We start from the raw sequence: 23,743 nt of genomic DNA on the forward strand, positions 1-23,743 counted from the left end.
GACGATGTTATAATGTCCTAAAAATCAATTAGTTGGAAACCTTCTCAAGAGCAAATTCGATTTCTTGTCCCCACAAGGATGTTTCATGTTTAATAGTCTATGAAGTGTTGTAAAATTTAAACATGAAGAAAGTATTTAGATTTCTTAGAAACTGTCAATATGAGAGGGGAAAAAGAACAAACATAGTTTAGCCAGGTTTTTTTTTTTTTTAAATAAAAAACCTCTAGAGATGTTTAAACAAAAATTCATTACTATAATATAAGGAAATGTATTTGCAATTCTGTGTCCCTCAATGTATTTTGCATTATAAAGCCACATAAAACTGAGAATTAATTGCTTTCAGGAGCAACCTATGAAGAAATCCGTAAGGTACAGCAATAAAGTTAAAATAATCTATAGCCACTGGAACATTTTTATGAGTCATTGTCGATATCAAGCTTAAATATCTTCTACTTTCTATTCTAAATGAAATTTTAAGAGTAGAATGTCAGGAAAATAGTTCTATTAAAAAAGGCTATTACAACCAAATATGCATAACAAAAAAACGCTTTTTACCATTAAATAAAAAGCCATCTATCATTTTTTTTTAATTATTATTTTCCCACTGTACAGCAAGGGGGTCAAGTCATCCTTAGATGTATACATTGCAGTTACAGTTTTTTCCCCCACCCTTTCTTCTGTTGCGACATGAGTATCTAGACATAGTTCTCAATGCTATTCAGCAGGATCTCCTTATAAATCTATTCTAGGTTGTGTCTGATAAGCCCAAGCTCCCGATCCCTCCCACTCCCTCCCCCCTCCCATCAGGCAACCACAAGTCTCTTCTCCAAGTCCATGATTTTCTTTTCTGAGGAGATGTTCATTTGTGCTGGATATTAGATTCCAGTTATAAGTGATATCATATGGTATTTGTCTTTGTCTTTCTGGCTCATTTCACTCAGGATGAGATTCTCTAGTTCCATCCATGTTGCTGCAAATGGCATTATGTCATCCTTTTTTATGGCTGAGTAGTATTCCATTGTGTATATATACCACATCTTCCGAATCCAATCATCTGTTGATGGACATTTGGATTGTTTTTTTAAAAAAAGATAATCTATAATTTGTATGGTGATTACAACCCATTACTACATCTGAAGTTTAGACAATGAAATAAGAACTTGAGATAACTACTATTTTTTTTTTTTTTTTTTTTGGCCATACCTGAAGCATGTGGAAGTTCCTGGGCCAGGGATCAAACCTGAGCCATAGCTGTGGCCTGTACCACAGTTGTGGCAATGCCAGATACTTAACCCACCACAAGGGGACTTCTGATACTTACCATATTTCAATCTTAAGGACTCACAAATACTTAGGTACAGATGGGATAAAGTCTGTATGCAGAACACTTTCCTGATACGTGTAATTCTATTTATCTAATATTCTTATACTCCCCTGTCCCAATACCAAGTACATAGAAAACTCCATAACATGCTTGCCCGATAAATCAATCCAAGGATGACTTCTGAGACTGGGTCAGATCTGAAGGAATCATTCTCTCTGACTAATTATACTACAAAGGTATAATAATCAAAACAGTATAGTACTGACACAAAAACAGATACATAGATCAACTGAACAAGATAGAAAGCCCAGAAATAAACCCACACACCATATGGTCAATTAATGTATGACAAAGTAGGCAAGAACTATACAATGGAGAAAAGACTGTGTCTTCAATAAATTGTGCTGGGAAAAGACTGTGTAAAATAAATTGTGCTGGGAAAACTGGACAGTTACATGTAAAAGAATAAAATTAGAACATTCTCTAAAAAGGGAACTCTCCTACACTGTTGGTGGGAATGTAAATTATTACAACCACTATTGAAAACAGTACGGATGTTCTTCAAAAAACTAAACATAGAACTACTACATGATCCAGCAATCCCACTCCTGGGCATCTATCTAGAGAAAACCTTAATTTGAGAAGATACTATAAGAAAAGGACTGGGTCACTTTGCTGTAGAGAAGAAATTGGCACAACATTGTAAATCAACTATACTTAAAAAAAAACTTAAAAAAAATGATACCTGCACCACAATGTTCATTTCAGCACTATTTACTATTTACTATTTACTATTTACTATTTACTACAGTCAAGATGTGGAAACAACCTAAATGTCTGCTGACAGAGCAATGGATAAAAAAGATGTGTTACATACATACAATGGAACATTACCCAGTCATAAAAAAGAATGAAATACCATTGGTATCAACATGGATGAACCTAGAGATTCATCATACTATATTATACTAGGTGAAGTACATCAGAGAAAGACAAACATCATATGATATCACTTATATCTGGAATAAAAAAAAGCATACAAATGAATTGATGTGCAGAACAGAAACAGACTTATAGACTTTGAAAACAAACTTATGTTTACCAAAGAGGAAATGTGGGGACAGGGAAGAAAAAAAAATTGATGACTGGTTTTAAGAATAATCCCTTAGAGTCAACAGCCACCAGTATCTTCTTTGAAAAAAAAAACATATTTTATATTATGAATAAAGAATAGCTAGGCCTTAGGGATATGGAAGGTCAGGAGGGCAAGAAGATGGCAGAAGGAAAGGCCTATGGCATGCAATTTTTGTGATCTGATCAGGAGTACACAATTGAGTTCTATGTCACTATGTAAGAGTGGAAAATCAGGGAGAGGGGTAGCCCTGTGTGTATATTGGCCTTGGGCTGAAGGGACTTTGCTTTCTATTAAGGAGTTTGCAATTCAGTGGAGGGCAATGGAAAATGACTTAAGTACAAGAGTGTCAGAGCTGGAGCTGTGTTCCTAGATAATTCTGAGGCAAAGTTTAGGCTAATGTTAAGGCAACGACACAGGTCAAACATCTAAGACAGGCATCTAGGAAATAAGTATTGGAGCTAAAACATGAGCTGTGACAAAGCACCAGAAAAGAAAGGCTAGAGGTTATATGAACTATTAAGGCAAAATCAACAGAGTTTGGGAACTAGCTGGATCATGCAATGATGAATGACTATGGGGAAATCTTTGCCTAAAACACAAAAGTCAGGGAAGCAGTCAGAGGATAAAGATTATGATTCCAATTTGTACCCTCAGTGGTATCTAATACCCACAAATGTTAGAAATACATTTTTTTTGTCTTTTTAGGGCTGCACCCCTGGCATATGGAGGTTCCCTGGCTAGGAGTCGAATTGGAGCTGTAGTCACTGGCCTACACCACAGCCACAGCAATGTGCAATCTGAGCCGTGTCTGCGACCTAGACCTCATGACAATGCGGGATCCTTAACCCACTGAAAGAGACCAGGAATTGAACATATGTCCTCATAGTTACTAGTCAGATTCGTTTCCTCTGAGCCATGACAGGAACTCCTGGAAATTTTAAAAATGCATGAAGCAACTCTCAGATGTGTGCTATAGCAACACCTCTCAAACTTTAGTGTGCACAATAATTTCCTAGAGATCCTGTTAAATGTCTGATTCTGATTCAGTAGGTCTGTGGAGGGCCCCCAATTCTCTCCTTTTACAAGCGTCAAGGGGATGCTGATACTGTTCGTCTGGGAACAGCACATTTCTAATAAGATGATAGAGTAAATGCCTTGTGAAATTTTCTTAAGTATTCAAAGAATTCTTGTTGCCAGTTTATAATGCTATAAACTGAAGTTGCTTCAGAATTTTCATCTCAGCCCCCTTGCTTTGTATTTTTGATCTTGGTCCTTCTACTGCATGGCTGATGGCTACAGTGACTTTTACAAACCAACTGTAGAATCAACAAGGGTTTTATTATTTCTATTTCCCAGATAAGAGAATCGAGTAGCTAAGAATGAAGCAGTAATTTAAAATTGTTAGATCTAAATCTTATTTATATATAGTCCCAAATCAGGCCCTGCAGATTTTTTAATTTTGTAAAAGAAGAGCTTATTAAACAGTCTATGGCATTTGTGTGAGAGGATTTTGTAATCAGGACAAGTATTTGCAGTGTATGATCTACTTGAGGAGAGTTTTCAATAATAAAGCAAAAGACAGTACAATAATGGATCAAAACAGGAAGTAAAAAAGTTGTACATAGTGTTTTACAGTTAGCTTCTGCGCCTGAAGAAGATAAAATTTTATTTACAAAATTAAATGTAAAACCTCAATCAATGTTATTATTCACCTAGTGAAAAATAAATTAATTTTAATTCCATAGCTTCTAAATATTTTAAGTACTAAATTATTCACTACCAGTGAAATTGTCAAGCTTTGATATATTAATGTTCTGTTGTCAGAGGCATCCTTATCTATTTCTCTGGCAATTAACATCTAATCTTAGTTTTGGACAGAAAAAAATCACAATTAAATTTATTGGATTATTCATCATAGTTAGATAGCTTATTGTGTTTGATTCTAAAATTAAAGCATCCTTCTTAATAAATACTGCTTATCAAACACCCCTAGTGAGCTTTTTGAAAATATAAAAATACCAGAACTTCACTATAAGCCAACTAAATCAGAATCTCTGGGTGTAAGGGGACAAAGGTGTACAAAGTAGATATACTATTAAAGAAAGAGTAGGCAAGAAATATGTGGAGCAGGCAAGGAAGCAGGAGGGGCATGTTTTCAAGTTACTGCATTATTATTTACTTCTTGCATGCTTTTCAAATGGAGAAATGTTCCTAAATTATAGAAAATGACACACATATCTAAATTTTCAAAGTCCGGTCAAACTGAGGGAAGCAAAGAGGAATTATAGGAAAAGAAAGAACAGCTACATTTTTATAGAGGGAAAAATATGAGACAAATAAATGAGTACATGTGATAAAAAAGTATTGCATAAATTTAAAAAAGTATATTTGCAAAACTTTCCAAAACTGTATGAAAACACAATAAATGGAAGATAAAATGTGACAAATGAAGAAAAAGAATAAGCTAGGAAGCAGTTACAGGAAATTGTACAATGATAAATTGGATAATCTATGTAGGAGAATTGGCAAAGTATCACAAACTAGGCAGAATAGCAAAACAGAAGAGATAAAAAGTGATTGGGAGAAAAGATAAAGACTGAGGGAAACAGAAAGGAGAAAAGCAAAGCTTCAATGAACAAGAAGATATTTCAAACATCCAATCATGCGATTTACTTGTAATTTTTTCATGCTTTATTTTGACACAGGCTAATCACTGCCTCAGTTTACTCATCAGTCAAGTGAAAACATATAAGAATATAAACCTTCCAGAGACTTGTGAAACTGTTGTGTAGAAATGTATGATGCAATTTCATAAGAAATATGGTGTATTATCTTCTCCCTACCACTTTACCCTGTCTGTCCTGTCTGTCTATCCATTGCCATTGTTCCTCGTTGTCAAGTCCCTAGAATTCGAATAAGAGTTTGGTTCTTTTCTCAAAGAGAAATTGAACAAGTTTGCTTCATATGTTAATTCTTAGACTATATAACCATCTTCAGAGGTTTTAACATGCTTGGAAAATATCTTTCAACTTTTATTAGATGGTGACTTTTTATAAGGAAGTAACACAAATGGACAAAACTTAAGGAAAATATCAGGCCCAGCAAGAGGACACATTCAACTTAGCCCATTCAGAGGCTGGGTGATTCCACTCTCATGGAAAACTTGATGACCCTGTGAGAGCATCTCATGAGGATAGTGGCAAAGACTGAAAGATGGCTAAAATGTGGGAAATGCAGTTTAAAAGAGAAAGAGAAAGGAGTCCCTGCTGTGGCACAGAGTAAAGGATTTGGCATTGCTGCAGCTGTGGTGTAGGTCACAGCTACAGCTTGGATTTGAACCCTGACCTGGGAACTTCCATAGGCTGTAGATGTGGAGAAAAAAGGGAAAAAAAAAGAGGTAGAGAGAGGCAAGAGTGAAATAAAAAATAGTCCATAAAAATAGGAAGGAATGAAAAAATGTGAAAAATGGCTTTGAGAAATGGCAATTTTTTAGTAAAGAATGGAAGTTGTAGAAGGCAAGAACCAAGGTCTGGAGCCAAGAATGAGGAGGTCAAGAATGATGCCTACAGAATTACTACAAGTCCAAATACTAGCCTCCTTGGCCAAGTCTGAAGAGCCTCTATGGCCTCCTTTTCCCTCTGCATTTGCAGCCTGCTCACTGCTGCTCCCCACTTTCAACCTTAACTACAACTCTAAACAGAATGGCTCTCTACTTCCTTGACTGTTGTAAGTTTTGCAGGCTTAACTCATTACTCATCTCTAATACTCAGCTTAAATATTTTCTCTTCTGTTAGGCCCTTTAAGAGCCCAGAGAGAGCTAAGTGCCTCTCCTTTGTACAGGTATCTATAAAATATTTCTATTTAGTGTCATTCATTTGTAGCATTCATGTCTGTATTATACTTGAGAGCTGGGGATTAAATAATACTGAAAGAGTTTTTTTTCTTTTTTTGACTATACAATGTCTCTAAATTTGAACTGTACTTCAGATTCAACTTTTATCTAAGGACCTACAGATCTTTTATTTGTGATTTTCCAACTAAATCAAATCAAAGAGGAGCAGCCGTCACAAATGATCAAAAACAAAATGCACTTTTGCAGCCTGTTATTTCTCCTGGTCTCATTTGTTTTGCATTTCAGTAAACATTTACTGTGTCCCACTAATAGTAATGCTAAAACCACGTGCATGCTTTTGTCAGTTTGTTATAGGAACTGAGGCAGGAGGGGGGGGTGGTCTTGTTAGATTTAACTAGTACTCTTTTCCCTGTGTGGTGTAATAGTAGATGTGTTCATTGGTACAATTCCACATCTGTTCCTGATAATGATTGCTATAAAAAAATAATGAGATTTCCTCCTAAAACTAGAATTAGACTGTTCCTTTTCCAAAGCAACCATTCTGCCAGTGAACTAAAGGAAAGTTATGTACAGTATTGATTTATTTTAATGGGACATTTACCTAATATCAAATTACAATGAAATTTCCTTTGGATGTGTTTATCTCATTCACGTCAATGATATGTACATTCATTATTATCACTGCTATTAATGTGAATACCAAATGAATTTATCATAAAGTGCTTTAAGTACTACATGCTTTATGAGATTATCACTGGCTTCTTTTTTTTACCTTTCCAAGAAATAATGCTCTTGAGGGGGGAACCCCCAAAACATGTATTTCTCACTTTAAACCAGATTCCAAAGGAATAACACAGTACATATGTTAAATCTCTGCCTTTGGGGATCTGAAACTGAAGGCTGCAAGTTAAATCTGTCCTTAGATGGGTTTTGGCATTAGAATTTTATTAATTTGAATGCCTTTAAGTTGTGCATATATGCATTCCACTGCCCTCTGAAGGCATTTGAATTAGTGGCCCTATCTTTAAAGAAAACTGTTGTTATAAAGCGTATGACTTTGCAAAATTAATAAGTTTTACTTTGTTAAAATCAATGCTAGGCCTCTATAGGTTCATAGACTTATTTAATCCTCCTTGGTTTCTAAATCATTCATTAGAACTTCAGAAGAACTACCTGGGAACATATAAGAGCTGTTTTTCCCTCCATTTACTTAGATTTATTAAGAAAACAAATTGATGTTTCTCTGATCAAAAGGAGGCTCTTGTCTATGACCATACTTGCTCTCATTAAGTGGTCCTGGTAATAGATCGCATGGATTTAGGCATAAAGTTCTTTTTACATAATTAGGATAGTTTTAAAAACATGTGTTATTTCCTCATGGACCATATTACACACAATAAAAAAAACTGGCTCTTAAGTTAGAATATTTAAAGGAGACACAGATCATTTTTATATTCCATATTCTTCTTTCCAGAGGGCTTATCAATTTGAAGCCACACAAATATTTATTCAAAAGCTATTTGGTGGATATAAAAGATGTAGCAACAGTATAGAAAAAGCAACAATGTGGTTTTTTTAGAAGCAAAATGATGTGTAAATGGAGTTGATTATGTACTAGAATGTTTGATTAACATTTCATCTCATTATCTAATCTCATTGGCTCTGAAAAATTGTAGTTTCTGTCGGTACTTGCCATGTTTATCAATTTTTTCATTCATTGAGTCATTAGTTGACTAAACAACTATTTATTTAGCACCTCCTATCAGCCAGGAACTACACTAAGGGTTGTTCATCATTGGCTGCAGTAGAAGGAATGGATTGGAGAAGTTTAAGAGTAGAAGTAGAGAGACTAAGTAGGAGACATCACTGTAGTTAAGGTGAGGGGAAATAGTAGGGTGGATTGGGAAATCAGTGGTACAAATAGAGAAAAGCTGATGAAACCAAGTGATATTTGTGAGGTAAATACATAGGATTTAGACATTCACTAGAGATGTGAATGAAGGAAAATATATCAACTGGGCAGTTAGAGATGCTGGATTGAAGCCCAGTGGAAAAATTGGGATTGAAAATCAAATTGAGATAATTATTGGCAGAGCTAAGTCTAAAATTTCTGATATGGGTTTGGCTCTGAATGTGGTTGAATTCTGCATTTTCATGGAAAATATTATGGGTAACCTCAAAGGTAGCATTCATAATCCAAACATACTTTAGGACTCTCTCAGTATTTGCATGACAATTGCTACATAGAAAGCAAGAGGAGTAATGTTATGATTGAGCCTTGCTATATCTTGAGACTGAAACATTTTCTTCTCATCTGCTGGCAAAGACATCGATCTCATTATATGCATAACGTAGAAGGCTGAGAGAGGCAGTAGAATTCCCCACTTTAAAATAATAAAGGTTCCCACTGTGGCACAGTGGGTTAATGACCTGGCTTGTCTTTGTCACATTGCCAGTTCAATCCCTGGCACTGTGCAACGGGTTAAGGATCGGCATTACTGCAGCTGTGGCACAGGCCGCAGCTACAGCTTGGATTCAGTCCCTGGCCTGGGATCTTCCGTATGCCACAGGAGCAGACAAAAAAGGAAAAAAAATAATAGAATATCACTCTCATGAGGCTGCTTGTATCTACTTACCTTTTACCCACTCACTGTTAAAAATCACTGGGCAAAGATAAATTAAAAAATATATTCATGTTGGCTCTTAAAGAAATCAGGAATAAAATTTTTCCCTTAACAAACTCATTTTCTGTACTCAAAGGAATTCTATGTGTTTTAACTGTAGCATAATCTGTAAGTGGCTATTTAAAATAGGTAAATTGTTTAATGCTGGTAAGTATTCTCTTCAAAATGATTCATTCCAATAAAGAGCTAGGTAACTATTTTGTATCTGATGCCTTAACAATGATAAATAAGTTTATATTTTCCTGTCAATCCTCAATTTCATGGAAGACAGAAAAGCAAGCAAATAACCATATACACTGCTGTACTATAATGCAGCTATGAAGATGCTATGCAAATAAGACCAAATACTTGAGTGATTATGTATGATCGTATGTATATACATAAATGTATCTGAGTTTGGGGAGATGATCAGGAAAAAAAAAACAAAGAGGTTATTGTATTTAAGATTATAAAAGACTGAGGATACTGGACATGGTGCTGGGTACCACTTACCTTAAAAACTGTTCAAGAAATACACTGAAAAATTGATCATAAAACTAGGCAAGATATTACAGTACTCTTAAATGGTTTCCCAATAAAGGTAAAAAGTAAAATTCTGAGATAGATACAACATCTTGGTATGGAAGAGAGACATTAAAAAATACTTGTGTTTTAGCAAAGTTTCATATCTTATCACAAATAACAAGTTACCAAAGTAAGGTTTAGTTTCTCAGGCTCTTGAGAATGGAAAAGCCCAGAACTAAGATAAAGAGGGATAAAAGCAGAGGTGTGTAACATAAATTAATCAATTTTAAACATTTAGCTTAGATTACAGAACCCCCAAGATATCTACTAACAATCCACCTCTAAGCACAAATTGGGGATCACTAAGCCTTATATGTCCCTCTCACCAAGTTACACAGGCATTAAACACAAGCTACCTTGTTTTTTAAAGCCTTAATTTCTGAGGTTAGCTTTCTTATTTTACAACTCATTATGTGTTTTATGGTAATGCTTCTCTCCTTCATGGAGTTAAATGAGAAGATGATAAAAAAAATTGTGTTTCTCTTGTTGACTTGACATATCCTCTGGAAATCAGACAAATCAGGCATGAGAATGGATTTTGTTTCTATTATTAGCATATTTGAACAGTGTCAACAATTCATACCTATTAAATTATGTACAAACCAGAAGAACCTAAGAATAAAACAGTTACAGAGAGGACTAAAACAAACCTTCTCTTAAAACTTCTATAAATACTCATGCGAATCCCTAAAAGATCAGAGATAGTTGTAAAAAGAGGTGAAAAACAATTATACTGGTTTTGACCTGCTTATATATATATAATGATAAAGATTCAATTAACAAATGTGAATGTTTTCTGATTTTTTTATGTCTAGTGAAGCTTCCTTAACCACTACTTAGCATTTCAGCACATTTCCATTTGACTTAAACCTCAAAGAAAACATTTCGAAGCCAATATTAACATTATTTTGAAATTGGTTTCTCTTGTCGACTTTACTATATATTTGAATGGCATCTGTATTCTCCCAATTAACAGGCTGAATACTGCTAGTTCACCTATGTTTTATCCATTTCTTTCTTTTCCCCAATTTACATCCTGCTGATCCTAACTGTTGTACTTCTTGCTCAGTTGATTCCATTATTGTTACTTCCCCTCCTCCCCTGGTTGTTCACTACATGTCACCTATGTTAGTGATACTTTCTCCTAACTATTTCCCTTCACTGCTTCTCACACAAAAACATCATACATAGTCTTTCCAGATTAATCCTCCTGATGGACAGCTCTGGTGGTTGATTTCCTGCTCAAACATACATACTGAATCCTCAGTACCTGTTTGATGAAGCCCAAGTAGCTTAGGTAACATTCAGAAACTCAGAGGAACCAAGGAGAAATACTTCTAGTCTTATAAAACAGACTTTGCAATTTTTCATCCATGGACAACTCAGAGTGATTTCTTGGTCATTCCCTACACCCTTCCCATTCTCTTTCCTCCATCACTAATGCTCTCATTTCTACTTGTACAATACTTTCATTCAAGTCCACTAGACTATGAGCTCCAAGAGGCAGAACCATCACTGTTTTTCTCACTCTAGTGCCTAGCAAAGTGTCTGCCACATGGTAGTGCTCAAAACATATTTGTTTAAAGGATAAATGAAGACACATCCAAATACTATCACACTTATGAATAATATTTCAACTAAAAGTAATCTATCCTGTAAAACTCTACCGCCTATCAATTGTAGGATGTATTTAATAGTCTATATAAAATTAAATATCCTTATTTTGAGTGCAAGTTTATGAGTTTATTTACTGCAAGGCCATTGTTTTCTTTATGTTTGAATTTTTCACCTTGATAATCAATATAAGTTTGTTGATTACATGACTAATGAATAAGCACATGTATGGTAAACATAATGATTAAATTGTATTTCTGTATTTTTAAATACCTAGTAGGTTTCTAACCAAAAACTTAGTGCTGTTGGCTCTGAAGAGACAATCTTTAGCAGCTGGCCAAAGAAAATTAAAATGTTTGACAGTTTGTATTAGTGACAGCAATGTTCATGGAGCAGTGCAAGGCAATGCACTGTTGCCCAAGCAGCAATACTGCTTTGCGAGAGAGTCTTCGGAGAAAATAAAAAGAAACAAGGTAGGGAAATGTCTCTCACTTCCTATTTCCAAGTTATGCCAGTGATTTCAAAATAATATATCCTTCACACAATTAAGAAGAAAGGCAAATGATCTCCATTCATGAATGCCCAGTGAATACATAAAAAGATATTCAATATTTTTAATCATCACAAAAAACAAATGAAAACCACAAGATACTATCTTGTATCCTATAAAGTGGCAAAAATTAAAAGATCTATTAAGATACAATATTGGTGGTATAGAGAGCAAATGGAATTTTCCACCATCACTGGCAGGAGTGTAAAATGGCACAACCACTTTAGAAAAGTGTTTGCAGTATCTTATCCATTTAAACATTTGACCCAGCCATTCCACTCCTAGGTACTTACCCCAAAGAAATGAAAACATGTGCTCAGAAAAAGACTTGTACACAAACAATCATTGTGTCTTAATTCATAATATCTCTAGACTGAAAATAGCCTGAATGTCCATCAGTGGGAGAACAGACAAATTGTGATGTATTTATACAATGGAATATTAACCAGCAATAAAAAGGAATAAACTATTGATATACTCACAACATGGATAAATTTCAAAAGTAGTATGCTGATTGAAATGCCACATATTACACAATTCCTTTCACATAGATTCAAGAACTGACAAAACAAAACTATGGTGATAGAAATTGTAACAATAGGTGCTATAGGGAGTAGGAACTGACCAAATGGTGGGATGAGGCAATGGAAATGTTCATTTTTTTTTGCTGAGGTATTGGTTTTATGAGTAGAATCACCTGACAAACTTAAAGTGAACACAGTATCTATGTGTTTCCTGGTTCTCGGGATATCCTTCTATATTTCCTCATCTACTTGATGCAGTCATAGAGAACAAGAAAGCATAGAAAGTAAATTGCATGGCAGAAGATGAATTCTAAATGAAGTATCTTAAGAGGCTGAAAGGAAGAATTAAATTTAATAGTTTCAAATTTTATATAAGAACAAACTCTTTCTTCCCTTCCAAATATTTCACTTCTATTAAGAAATAAGAACAATATCACTTTCAAGGGCTTATCTCTCCTCACTTAAACACTATCTCAACCATGTCAAGAATGAACATTTCAAACTAATTTAACTTCTTTCTCTCCCGCTCTGTAAAGTACAGAAAAGAACTAAGCAAGAAAAGAACTAAGACAGGCTGATTGCCAAATATCACTCATATGAAGACAGAATCTGAAAGAATTCAGAAGACTTAATTAGGTTATATGGGGAAAGACTTAGTGAACCATCAGGGATGTTATACAATTTACTCTACATATGATGATTGATTTGGACAAGTAAAGTGGCATCCATCCTTCAGGAAAGTGTATTTATACATGTGGTGTGTTTATTAGATTAAGAAGAGGGAAAATAAACCATAGTGAACTCGTGATTAGCATTGAGAACTATGTCTAGATACTCATGTCGCAACAGAAGAAAGGGTGGGGGAAAAAACTGTAACTGCAATGTATACATCTAAGGATAACCTGACCCCCTTGCTGTACAGTGGGAAAATAAAAAAAAAATTAAAAAAAAATAAATAAATTTTGAAAGAGAAAATGGCTCAAGAAGCTTGTGAAGCTTTTAAGAATCACAACATAATCACAAATAATCACAGAGTTCTTTAAAAATAGTGTAATGTTTAACAAGATGGATGCCAGCACAGAGGGGATACTAAATAAGCTCAGATTCTAAAAATGTATTAACATGGGATGGAATAAGAGATGCATAACAAATGGTAAATACTAAAAAGAACAATATAGAACTGTATAAACACTGAGAAAAAGTTGAGCCTGGAATTAAGAGAGACTTGGGATTATGTTAAAAACAACATGCAGGCCCTTTTCACTTCCATTTGGAGAAAGAAAAACCAGAAAGATGTAGGTTCACTGATTGGAGCAGAAGGGGAAGGATAGGGATAGAGATGACATAGAAAGCAGAACTGCTCAGCTCATCTGCTTGTCTGCTCTGTCAAAAAGAATGTTCATCAGACTGGAAATGGCATAACTGTAGGAGAGAAATGAAGCCCAAAATAGGTGAGGGAGTTTTAAAAGAGCACCTTGCTGCTCTAAATGAGCTAAAATCTCTGGCCCCAGACCAATTAGATTCCAGGGAAATGAGAGAACTGGCACAACATGGTCCTACCCCGCTGTCAGTGGTCTTTGAGGAATTATGTTAACCATGGAGATGGGTAAATGTCATCCCAATTTTCAAAAAGGGAGGAAGTCAGTGCAACTGGTTTCCATCTATTCCTGCTAAAGAGCATTTCTGGATGACTGAAGGAGCAAACAAATACTTGTTAGCAAAGACAACATGAGGCAGCTCGTTTGGGTTTGTATGACAACTTGTTCTTGTGGTGGACATATGTGGCTGTGTTTGTGGTTTAATTTCTTTTGCAGTATGAAAGTTGAATTCCACATTTCTAAGTAACTTAAAATAATTTATTTATTAAGTTAATGAAGTTGTCCCTAGTTGCTAAAATGAAGTAACTCTTTAAGTACTTCATCATATTCTACAAGGAGTAACAAGATATCCAATTGCCTAACACCTGAACAAATTTAGGACCTTCAGCTAATAAAGAGCAGAGACAATGATCTGATGCATGAACCACTCTGTATGTTTTGACATGACAAAAATATGTTTTATGTACAAAAGAACTGAACAAGAACAAATAAGATGCAGGGACACTGAAGAATCTATATAGGAGGGAGATTTATGCAAAGAGGCATGTTAGACTAGACAAAGATACAGAAAAATGTTAAATGTGATCTCTGAGAAATGAGATTAGTGACTTTTACTGTTTTCTGTCATCATTTTGAATTTATTTTACAATGAAAAGGTATACTTTTTCAATCAGAAAAAAAGACTATATTCCTTTGGAAAATAAATGAATATAATCTCACTCAAACAAGATCTGGATTATTTTTTGTGTGTTTTCTAGGGCTGCACCCATGACATATGGAGGTTCCCAGGCTAGGGGTCTAATTAGAGCTATAGCTGCCAGCCTATACCACATTCACAGCAATGCCAGATCTGAGCCACGTGTGTGACCCACACCACAGCTCATGGCAACGCCCGATCCTTAACCCCACTGAGCGAGGCCAGGTATTGAGCCCACAACCTCATGGTTCCTAGTCAGATTCGTTAACCACTGAGCCATAACAGTAATTCCTTATCTGGATTTTTTTTTAAGATTGAGAAAATATACAACACAGCCTTTCCCAGGGCTGTATTTTAATTATTCAAATGCAGTATTTTAAAATAAGGTTATCTCATTTTATCTACTAAGAATGCAGCACTTATAAATATAATTCACTACATTATTTGCTCAAATAGATACTATTAAAGTTACTTAGGGATAAAGATGTGTATAGTGGACCAAATATATCCAAAATCGTAAATGATAATTTGTCACATCTCAAGTAATGTTTTTAAATTCTTCTATTATCATCAATGTCATCATTTCACAGCTGCCTTTAATGGTACATATCAGTTTAGAACAAATCAATATCCACCATAAAAATATCAACGGAAAGGGGGTTTTAGAAGTTCTACAGGTCCAGTGTACTGATGTGCTATGAACATGCTGCCTTTTATAAAAACTGAGACTAATACTCAAGTGAGGACAATTTTTATACATAATCAATTTTATATATAACTATCTATGTAATACATAGGGATTTATAACAGCAAACATATTTTAGGATAATAGCTAGAAACAGCTTTAATTTTACTTTAAAATTCAAAATAAACAGCTAATAAGGACTATCACAATTTGGAAGCATTTCTTCAAACTCTCACTCTACGCCATCCTTTCCCCATATTTATGTTTCTTTTTCTTATCCTTAGCCTAAATATAAAACTTTATTGTGCATTTCCCTTGGTCCATTTTTCCTATTAATATATTTTTTATATTTTGAAGCCTTTTTTATACCCTGTCTCAAATCCTTTGTGGATTTAAAATGGGTAGATAATCAATAAAATCTAACACTCAATTTACTCCTTTAAATAAGCACTTTAGATGTTTAATCAGTAAAGACAAAGTTAGCTTTGTATTTTACATTTAAAAGCAATATCATGTTCTCAATGTGAAAAGAAAGTTGTTTAAAAAAAGAGGGGAAAAAAGGATCAGTCTGACACATTCACAATATACTCCAGATTCAGCAACAACTTATGCATGAGCCTTTGCCCAAACCAGGAATGGCACTTATCAATAGAGAAAATTTGTGTCAAACAGATAAAGATATTATTACTATGCTAAGAGAATTATTACAATTATCTTACAGGGATAATATATTACTTTTACATACTTAATAAAGTGCTATCAGATTCAGATGATTATGTCATTTGAGACCCACACAAATGTACAAGCTAAGCAAAAAATGTGTTACTATCCTCATGAAGAAATTGAGGTGATGGACATGTTTATGACACAGATTGTGGCAACAGCTTCACAGATGCATAATGATATCTAATATCATCAAAATTAAACATTAAATACGTATACCCTTATAAATATCAATCATATCTCAATCAAGTGGTTTAAAAAAAAAAGATGAGGAATTAGGAGCCAAAATGAGTTGTCTAACTCATCCTATAGGTATCGGAACCAGGACCAGCCTCTAGAACATCACCATGTTTCAGTGAGATTCCCCTTATTGAGTAATACCTCTTTTCTGACTCAATTACTTAGATCTTACAGAGATAAGCAGACACATGAAAAGTAGAAAATACACAAAACTGGGTAAATTGTATCTATGTTTAAATTATTGTGAAAATAATGTTTCATTATTTTAGCTCTTTTCCTTGGGAGAAAAAGCTTATCTGATACAGGTTTTCTATTAAAACACTGTTTTGTATTTCCATTTTGATAGCATTTGCCTATATAATTAAATGAGATCATTATGTAAAAAAAAGTGGATCAAAATAATGAGAAAAACTGCAAACTAGAGTATGTTTGAAGTTGATTTAGAGAGGACCAGAATCATTCCTAGATTGGATTACATATTTTTGTAAATCTATTATATTAGAATGTCATGCTGACATGATTCTTGGTAATGTATTTAATGGTTAAAATATGCATAGTGAACATTTGTGTAGAGTTCATTGCATCTAATTTTCTCTTTCCTTTGAAACAAGAAGGTGAATGATGCAATTTTGGTATTTTTGCTGTTAAACTTAATGAAAATTCTGTCCACTATCAATCAAATGTATCTTTGCTTTTTTTTGTTATCCAAACAAATATACTCAAAAGTAATTTACTTTTATTGAAAAGTCCTGTACTAACATGATGAAGAAAACACAAACAAGGCTCTAATTTCTTTCAGATGCATTTGCTGGCAAGATACATGTTGCTAGGCAGGGGAAGATTTATTCTTACATTTATATTATTGAGGTTACATGGACAGACCAGGTGTTGTACAAGTGGGCACATTTTGAAACTACCATTTTTTTTAAGTAAATAATATTGGCCAATCTTTAGAAATGAAAATGTGCTCATTACCTTTTTCTCTGTAAAAATACAAGTTTGAATGAGGCTCAACTGAAATGTTGCTACAATAGTGATGTGTACTCAGGCCAACATTAACGTGGAGGTTTTTGCTTTAATGTGTTCTTGCAGTAATAGGTTATACTGTGATCATGATAGGTCAACAAACCTCATGAATGCCATAAAAACCAATGATATATGAAGAATAATTCCATTTTTCATGGATTTAAAAATTGTATTTCATTTTGAAGTCACTGTAAGAGATAGAAACAATGTGAAAGAATAGATGGGGTAATAAGTCACTGTTATTTATTTGAAAAGGCGAAGAATTCACAAAAATAGAAGAAACTCAGAAGAGACCATAAACATCAACAAATCTATCTTCTACTGTTCTTAATTAAGCATATGAAGGCTGGTTGAAGCTCTGCTATCTAAAACCAAAAGCCAAAAACAAAGCTCCTGCAAGGTAATTTAGAGATCTCTGCACATAACAATGCATTCTCTATTTGCCAATTTAACAATACTAAAAAAAAAGAAATACCCCACTCCTTAGCATGGATGGTTATGTAAAAAATTTCTTTGAAAAATCAATTAAGTTTTTTTTAATATTAAGAATAACATTTAGGAAAATAGTTATGTTGCCCCTACATAATAGCCTCTGGGTTAGTGTGGATTAAGTTGAGAGAGCTTTCATATGCTTAAACACTGACATTTAGATTTTAATTGACAACCAACATAATCTCTTTAGTTCTATACACCTAAATATACAGAAATAAGAAATAAGGCAACTACTGGTCTATAAGACTAGAATGATTAGTTAATTTGTCCAATAACTTTTTTTTTCTTTTTTCTTTTTTTACTTTTTAGGGCCACACCCGCAGCTCATGAGGTTCCCATGCTAGGGGTTGAATCAGAGCTGTAGCTCCTGGCCGACACCACAGCCACAGCAACACAAGATTCAAGCTGTGTCAGTGAGCTACACCACAGCTCATGGCAATGCTGGATCCTTAACCCACTAAGCGAGGCCAGGGATTGGACCTGCGTCCTCATGGATACTAGTCAGATTTGTCTCTGCTGAGAAACGATGAGAACTCCTAATAAATTTTAATTGAGTGTGCTGCATTTTATATTAAACAGTTTCTAACCTCATGGCATCTCATTTTGAGCACAAATATACACACACGCAAATTGTGTTAAGTGCCATGACAGGAAAACACAGGGCACTTGAAAAATAATGGAGGAAATGCCCAATAATTGGGAAATTGTTATAACTTTTTATTAGGTGCCTGGAAAGGCTTGTATGATGAGGTTATTGAAATGGAAGATGTGCAAAGAATGAAGAATTTACTATCTATCCTGAAGAGAAAATAGGATGTGTGAAACCCTTAGTCAAGAAAGGGTTTGGAACCAATGTGTAAGTAAAAAGAAGCTGAAAAAAACAAGAATGGCTAGAGCCATTTGGGTACAAGGGAGGGTGGCATGAAGTGAATTTGACTATATTCATGAAGAAGAATGGTTACTGCAATGACCAAAATTTGATAACAATTCAAATGCCTGATACCTGGAAAATAATTTTTAATTGTTTACAATCATTTTGAGAGTTTATTATATTGCCTTTAAAATGTAAATTGGCTTTAAATTACAAGTGATTAATAACATATTAAATAAAAGACAAAAAAATAGCAACTAATAGAAGGTAAAATAGTATATGCAATACTCTTCTATTTTTTGATAGAAAAAAATTCTGAAAAGCCACTGAAAATTTGAATGCAAAGTTAAAAGGTACTCATGTCAAATAGATGGGGAGAAAGATTATGAGTGTTCTAATTTTAAAAAATAATTTTATGAGTTTTCAAGATTTTTGATACTGAACTTTAAAAATTATAATGAAAAAACACAACCATTATAAGGTCTTTCTCTAAATATTAAAAATAAGCTTAAACAGACATAGAAGTAAAACTAAAGTGTTCTTTGTAAGTATGTACACACACAGAAATATATTCTGTGAGACAGAATGCTTGAATCCTGTTAACTGTGATAGAAGGAAATGTCTACAGGTATGTATGTGAAAGAGAAGGTCAACTCTTTGTTCATTTATCTGTCTGTGTGTAATGAGAACTAGGCATTTGAAATAATGTTTGCTATTGAGCTATAATGTAAAAAAAAAAAAAAAAGCTCAGGATGATTTGCCAAATAATTAAGACCTTTATTTGTATTCCTGAGTATTGGAGGAAGTATGGAATACCCATGCAGTGAAAAGATTGAGCTCACTACTGCTCTTAAATCCATTTGCTCATCATCTTCCCTAGGCATAGGGAAAAAAATGGCAAAATCACAACCATATTCAAATACCATGGTCTTTATACTCAAACATTTTTCTTTTATGTCTATTCCACCTATACAAGCATGCAATCTTAAGTATTTTAACAAAAATATTAGCAGTAACTCTCATCTACTGCCTATTTTCTAGCATGCATCTAAATCACTTTTAAAAATAGATGAAGTCAGTCAGAAAAAGACAAATACCATATGATATCACTTATATCTGGAATCTAATATAGGACACAAATGAACCTTTCTACAGGAAAGAAAATCATGGACTTGCAGAATAAACTTGTGGTTGCCAAGGGGGAGGGGGAGGGAGTGGGGTGGATTGGAAGCTTGGAGTTAATAGATGCAAACTATTGCGTTTGGAATGGATTAGCAATGAGATCCTGCTGTGTAGCACTGGGAACTATGTCTAATTACTTATGATGGAGCATGATAATGTGAGAAAATAGAATGTGTACATGTATGTGTAACTGGGTCACCATGATGTATAGTAGAAAAAAAAAAACTGTATTGGGGAAATAACAATTTAAAAAAAATTTTAAAAAATGAAAATAGATGTATAGTGACTTGTTTGAGAAAACAATACACCAGATGGAAAATCAGACTAAGAACTTATTACACGGTTATCCAAACTGAAGAGAAAGTTGTGCTTGGTCACAGAATGACAGGTGACTGATTTCATACAACTCCAGAGAAGATTGAGAAGATGGTATAATTTGTCTGTTTATCAGTTATTTGACTTCAAACAAGTCATTTTTGACTTCCTTCAGTTCATTCATTTGTAAAATTAAAAAATAATAACACCAGCACCTACCACCTAGTGTTGTGAGGATAAAATGAGATCTTATAGTGAGTACTCAGTTCTTACATTTTCTTTTTTTTTTCCAGCTCCTTCATGCATTGCTGATAGACATTATCTTCTAAAAATTGATTTCTACATATGTTTTCAGAAGCAGTTTTTATTTTGTAGTGTGAGATACCAGTAGGATTTGAGGGAGTAGTAAATCAGCCTTAAATTACAAGTTATTATTACCTGCTGTCCTTATTAGCTACTGATATGATCCAATAGCACTGCAGTATTATATGTTACTCATTGCCTTTTAATCAATTCTTAAAGATTCTGGATCTAACAAGGGGAATGACAAATGTTGAGGCAGCCAGATTTTCAGACCCTCCTTTGCAAATAAATAATGCTTGGTTTTGATTTTTCCAAGTAACATTTCAGACTAAGTTTTTCCCTTCATGTGTTTGTACTGGATCAGAAATTTTTGTCCACACCTCCAATAACAATGAATGGGTTTTTGACAAGTATAAGGAATGTTTCTGGGTCTATTTCCTCCTCCTGTGAAATGGCAAAATACTTGCTATATTATGTAAAAAGGAAACTCAGCCCTGCACCAAGGCAATCACTTTGTGTCCTGAATAAACAAAAGTAATGGTAACATGAACTAGGACAAATGCCAGAGCCTGCTTGATTGTATTGACTCAGCTTCTGCTGCAGCAGGTTTTATACATCTATCCTGGTAACATTCAGCCCATTGAAAATGGCTTTCTTGTTACTGTGAATTACTATTTGCATCATGGTAAGTTTCTCACTACAGGCTTTTGACTATGAAGATTCAAATATCAATCAATCAAAGGAATATTTGGAATTTATTTAATTATGCCTAGCTTTGAAAGAACTCTATTGTGACCGAATAGTGTTAGACAACTCAAGTGATCTTTAAAGCACTAGGCAAATGCACTTAATTTGGGGGCATCTTAGTAAATTTCATGTATAAAGGGCTCTAATCTCCTGCTCATGTTTTCTCTCCTTCTGTGTTTATATAATAGCATTTCTATATTCAGTGCGACTAGGTGTTCTGTGGTGCTTTTTGAGTACTAGGAATGGATAATATCTATTGAGAGTTCTGTATATTAATTTCAGCCCATCATTAACTTCGGTTTAAAATATACAATGTGATTTACAGCACCATGGATGGAGCTGGAGATTATCATACTAAGTGAAGTAAGTCAGAGAAAGCCAAGTATCATATTACTTATGTGTGAAATACAGTTTAAAAGATGATACAAATGAACTTATTTGCAAAACAAACAGACTCACAGATTTTGAAAACAAATTTATGTTTGCCAAAGGGGAAACTTGGGAGGAGGGATAAATCAGAAATTTAGAATGAAGATAAACACACTACTATATATAAAATAGATAATCAACACAGACCTACTGTATACAACAGGGAAGTCTACTCAATATTCTATAATAATCTGTATGGGCAAAGAATCTGAAAAATAATGGATATATGTATGTGTGTGTGTGTATATATATGTGTGTGTGTGTGTGTAAATCACTTTGTTGTACACGTGAAATGAACACAACATTGTAAATCAACTATACCCCATTTAAATTAAAAAATAAAATGCAAGACTTGAAACGGGTCCACATAGTGGAAGTATAAGAAAAAAACTGAGTAGGTGTCTAGTGGGCAGAGAAAGCAGTGTTTAATATTAATTTTCCTTTGTAGTTAAATTCAAGGCACTCAGAGCTGCAAGGTATGTCTGAAGTTTTGGCTCACAAAGCATTATATTGTCTTTGCCTTAGGACATTAGCTAGGGTAAAATTGCAATAAGATCTGCACAAGTATTAAGAAAAAAAGAAGGGCTCACCAGGAAAAGAATGCTATTTAAAAAATAGTAACATTAAACACAAAACTATCTTACATTCCAATAATATTTTACAACATACAAAGCATCTTAATTAATTTGAAAAACTTCTACATACTAACCTTATGAAATATTAAGGCCACCTTTTGTATTTCTTTTGCAACTTCGAAGAGTGACCAGTGATGTTGAGAAAAATTGCATTTCACGACTCTCCAGAGAAACAGAATCAACAGTAGGGATAACACTCTCCAGTAACACCCTCACAAACATATGCAGAATACAATGTCTGAACACCCCCATGGCCCAGTCAAACTGACACATAAAATTATTCACCACAGAAATTAAGTAATTTGTTTACCCTTCAATTGATGAAGTTGAGATTGTTATTACCCTCATATACAAACATCAAGCCCAATGTAACTTTCCTTTGTACTACATTAAATCTCCTACATGAATATTCTTTTTTTATTACTCAATGAATTTTATTACATTTATAGTTGTACAATGATCATCACAACCCAACTTTATAGCATTTCCATCCCAAACCCCCAGCCCATCCCCCGACCTCCAACCTGTCTCCTTTGGAAGCCATAAGATTTTCAAAGTCTGTGAATCAGTATCTGTTCTGCAAAGTTCACTGTGTCCTTTTTTGAGATTCCACATGTATGTGATAGCATTTGATGTTGGTATCTCACTGTCTGACTAACTTCACTTAGCATGAAAATTTCTTTTTTGTTTGTTTTTGTTTTTATTTCTTTATATATATATTTTTTCTACTGCATAGCATGGTGACCCAGTTACATATACATGTATACATTCTTTTTTCTCGCATTACATGTTCCATCATAATTGACTAGACAGAGTTCCAAAGGGGAGGGAGTGGGAGGGACTGGGAGCTTGTAGTAAATAGATGCAGAATATTCTTAAAACAAATGTGGATGACTGTCCATTTCATTAGTTCATAGATCCTGCCTTATTTGATGTATGAAGAAAGCTCAAACATCTGTTTAATAGACATGAGGCAGTTACTGAATGGGGGAACATATTTGCAAGTGATATGACCGATAGGAGGTTAATTTCCAACATATATAAACAGCTCATATAACTCAACATCAAAAAAAAAATATCAAACAAACAATATGATTAAAAAATGGATAGGAGGCCTAAATAGACATTTTTCTAAAGAGGAAATACTGATGGCCAACAATGACATGAAAAGATGCTCAATATCATTAGTCGTCAGGGAAATGCAAATCAAAACCTCAATGAGATATCATCACCTCACACACTTCAGAATTGCTATCATGAAAAATGACACAAATAACAGATATGGCAAGGACATGGAAAAAAAGGGACGCTTGCATATTGTTGATGGGGAATGTAAATCTGTGTAACCACTGTGGAGAATAGTATGAAGATTTCTCAAAAAAAAAGAAAACTAACTAAAAATAGAACTATCATATAATCCAGCAATTCCACTCCTGGGTATCTATCCAAATGAAAAAAATCCTAGTTCAAAAATACATATGCATCCCAATTTTCATAGCAGCATTACTTAAAATCACCAAAGGGAGCAACCTAAGTGTCCATCAAGAGATGA

General features: G+C 34.1%; 1 protein-coding gene across 25 annotated transcripts in view; it reads right to left on the reverse strand.

Annotated features, from left to right (window-relative positions):
* Nucleotides 1-23,743, reverse strand: part of DMD (dystrophin) — a 2,611,869-nt gene that overhangs the window by 889,284 nt on the left and 1,698,842 nt on the right.

Source organism: Sus scrofa, chromosome X (assembly GCF_054392235.1).
Source record: "Sus scrofa isolate SSC_HxYL_T2T_F1_AM1 chromosome X, Sscrofa_HxYL_maternal_Yorkshire_Landrace_v2.0, whole genome shotgun sequence".
NCBI classification, from domain to species: domain Eukaryota; kingdom Metazoa; phylum Chordata; class Mammalia; order Artiodactyla; family Suidae; genus Sus; species Sus scrofa.